Consider the following 3,708-nt stretch of genomic DNA (forward strand, 5'->3'; position numbering starts at 1 on the left):
CACGCAGCTATGCCACCCTCTGACGACGCCCGGGACTTCCTCCCGAATCTCGGAAGACGCCAAAGGGTTTGACGGGCAAAGCCAAGGTTGGAGCAGGAGGGACACCATGAACTCCGGATGTCCCGGGTGGGCAGGTGACCGGAAGCCGATCGCGAGGTTGCTCAGTGGCTGGAAGTCTCATCACACGCGGCCACAGGGGCACACCTTTTGGACTGTGGCCATGTGCATCACAATGCAACGCACACACAGAGCACACGCGGTTCTCAACACACGGCTCGTGCCCACTCTGGAACACCGACTACCGTCTGTCACTTAATTCGATGTCAGTCATATGCCAGCAATTCAGCTTCCTGACCCATTAATCGATCTTCACCCGCAGCCTCGAGGATGCAGGCCCCTTTCGATAGATTATCTGCGTAGGTCGCCATGGCAAAAAAGAGCAAAGGCCCAGCCCGCATGCCACTTCCTCCTTGAAGCCTTCCTTGTGCCCCAAACGGGAAGTAATTTCCGTCTCCTCGTTAAGAGCACATGTCTTTTGGATACGTGTCTTCCTCTCTCACCGAGCTTCTTTTTCCTAAAAATTTGCCACGAGTCCATCACCTGCTCCGATTTTTGCATTTCTATGTTATTTATTAATGTTTCCCTTTAAATGGCGTTGCTGATTTTCCATACTACCTTCTTTAGGCTAAACGGCAGGAATCGTGAAATCGTACATTCGATGTGCTTGCTAGACTTCTGCGGCACATCAAGCATAAATATTCTGTTATTAACGATTTCTGAACCGATCTGCCCATTCCAGGAGGCAGGTGTGACCTTGGAAAGCAGAGCACAGGCTGGAAAGGAGCTGGACCTGACAAAGGAAAATGATAATGGACGTGGAAAGGAGAGAGAGGAGAAGAGGGTTTGGGGGAGGGGGTCCCCTGGGAGCATGTGCGTGGGGGGAGGGGTGGGTCAGGAGAAGCAAACGCGTGGATGGGACCTTACCTGGACAGAGGCCATGACACAGCCAGCATGGACCCCGGCTTTGAGCCAGGTCACTGGCCGAAGGCTGACCTCCTGACCCCGAGCCCCAGGGGGCTCCAGCCCGGCCTCAGGGCCCTGCCTGTGAGGCCTAAGTCGGCTGGCTGCCCCTTACCTGTTCTGTGCTCAGGTTCCCAGCCGGGCGGGCGTGCTGGGGCAGCGGCCTGCCTTGGCTAGGTCCCCCATTGCGATGGAGTGACCACGCGTCCTCTCCCTGATGAGGGGGGCCTACAGCAGCCAGGCCTGGGTCCGCTCTCCGCAGGCTCTGCTTGCTCCTGGGCCAGGTCCGGCAGCGTGAGTCCGAGGCCCATGCGTTACCGGCTCCCCCGGGATCACCGCTGCATCCAGGATGCTGTCCACACGCCACCCCGAGACAGTCCCGTTAGGGGTCGCGGGAAGGAGATGGGGTCCTACCGTACCCCACGCCCATTGCCCACATGCCACGTGCAATTTCCTAAGCGGCCACCTTCTCAGGGGAGGCGCCATGAGCAGCGAAGGACTTCGGGGAGCGGAGGCCGAGATGAAAGACATCAAGCTGAGCCCTTCCCGCTCGGCTTAAAAATAAACGAAGAAGGAAAATAAGAGAACAGAGACCCCGATACTGCGGCAGAGCTACCGGTTTCTTAAATGTCTTCATTTCTGAACAGAACAAGCAAGCAGTAAGCCATGAACACGAAACCCGCGGACATTAAGGATTATAATGAAATAAAGCCTGCAAGAAAGCAAATCCATCGTGACCATTTTTATTGTAGTGCATGGTAATTAGATAAAAATGACAAGTTGTTTAAGCAATAATGCTAATTACCATTAATTTTACAGCAGTGTTATGGGGGCGGGGGGGCGGGGGAGACACTGCTTGAGAAAATCCCCAAAGGTGACCGGCATTGCTGGGTCTTCTCTGAGTGCTCGTGTTAAGGAAACAGGCATGAACGGAGTTTGGACGTTTCTCGTAGGTACGGCATCCTTTTGCATCCGCAGAGCAGCATTTGCTAGTCCCTTCCTTGGTTTAAAGACCTTGCTTACTGGGTCCTTTTGAAATATAGAGATTAGGGAGACACCCATCTCTTAGGTTGCCAAATGAGGCAAAAAAAAAGTTTGCAAACTCCTCTTCCTGGGCCCGTAATTCAAGTTCTGGGAGAGGGAACAAAAAGACAGGCCAGTGACTCAGCTCAGGCTCCGCCATAGGCTGCGGGTAGGTGGTGGGGCCTCGGCGGGGGCCGGGATGCTCGGTGACGCCTGGGACACCGCGTGGAGGCCGCTGTCTGCAGAGCCTGTGAAGCCCTTTGAAGCGCCTGTTACTTTTGCTGTCCTGAAATTTTATTTCATGTGAGCAAAAGGACTTGGAGTCTGTCCTAGAGGAAAGGCCCCTCTGAGAATGGCAGGTCCTGCAAACACACGGCCAGACCAGGCGTTTCCGGGGTGAGGCAAAGGGAGGGGAGAGGGAGAAGGGAGTTCTGGGGGGGCCTGGGCCTCTGCAAGAAGGGGGCTGAAGGGGAGAGAGGGGCGTACGCTACGGAAGCAGGCGACAGCCTTTGTGCCAGGGAGGGAGAGCGCGGAGATGCAGCCACGCGGCTTGTAACATTTTGTTCCTCAGCTGTGGCACGGCGGTGGCCACAGTGCCCACTGCAGAGGGTAAAATCAAGGAAACGTCATAATGTGTCGAGCCTTTAGATCAGTGGGAGGCATGCGGCAGGTGATCCATGCATGTTAGCGGCTGTTATTGTTATTATTATTATTATTATTATTATTATTATTGTTATTATTATTGTTATTAGTATTGTTATTACCGTAGACCAGCCCTGCCCTCCCCCACCCTACAAGCGCCCTTGACCTGCTTGCCCACAGCTGGCTGTCCGTCAACCCTGGGCCAGTGCGAGTCTCTCTCTCAGGGTTTAAACGCGGACTTTTGAGGTGCGCCCAGAGAACGGGGGGGCAGTGGGGGTGGAGAGTGGCTGGAAGGAGAGATTTTGAGCGATTGCAGCTTGGGACACAGACGGCCTGGCGTGCACACCCGTCCCCACCCCAGCCTCGCTGGGACCCGGCGCAGAGACAGCGCCCGTCCCGGGATTTCTGTGAGACTCCCTGTGATCCCAGGGGTGTCCCCACCACGAAGCTCCCGGGCCGTGCTCCCTGGATGGGACTTCTGTCCCCCGCAGTCCGAAAAAGCTAAGTTGAAATAACACATCGTCACGTGGCTGGCGTTTTCTGTTTTTCTCTCCATTCTATATTTTTGACAACCAGCCTATACAATTAACTCACCGTATTCCGTAGTGAACACTTGTTCCGTAATGGAAAAAAAAAAAAAAATGCTCTTTAAGCAAAAGAATTGGCCCTCTCGTGCAGCGAGCAGAAACGGGGCGTGAGCACGGGGAAGACGAGCGAACACTAAGCCGAGCCCACGCCCAGTGGTTTTCTCATCCTCCGGTCGTGCGCCCTTGTCCCCAACGTGAGAAGGGGCCTGAGGCATCTCTAGGTCCATCTCGGTGCTAAACGCCGCTGCTAGCCTACTTATTAACCATCTCGGCGGCATCTGTGCTGCCCAGTCTGTAACCGATGTGATGGGCGTGGCCTCCGGTCTCCTCCGGGGTCAGACCCGGCGTTCTGGGAGCAGCGTCCCTTCCGGACGCGGCGTGCGAGCTGGCAGGGCGCTGGGGAACCCTGCCTCCACCTGCTCGCTCGCTCGCTCTT

The sequence above is a fragment of the Pteropus vampyrus genome, unplaced genomic scaffold (assembly GCF_000151845.1).
Source record: "Pteropus vampyrus isolate Shadow unplaced genomic scaffold, Pvam_2.0 Scaffold52, whole genome shotgun sequence".
In the NCBI taxonomy this organism is placed as follows: domain Eukaryota; kingdom Metazoa; phylum Chordata; class Mammalia; order Chiroptera; family Pteropodidae; genus Pteropus; species Pteropus vampyrus.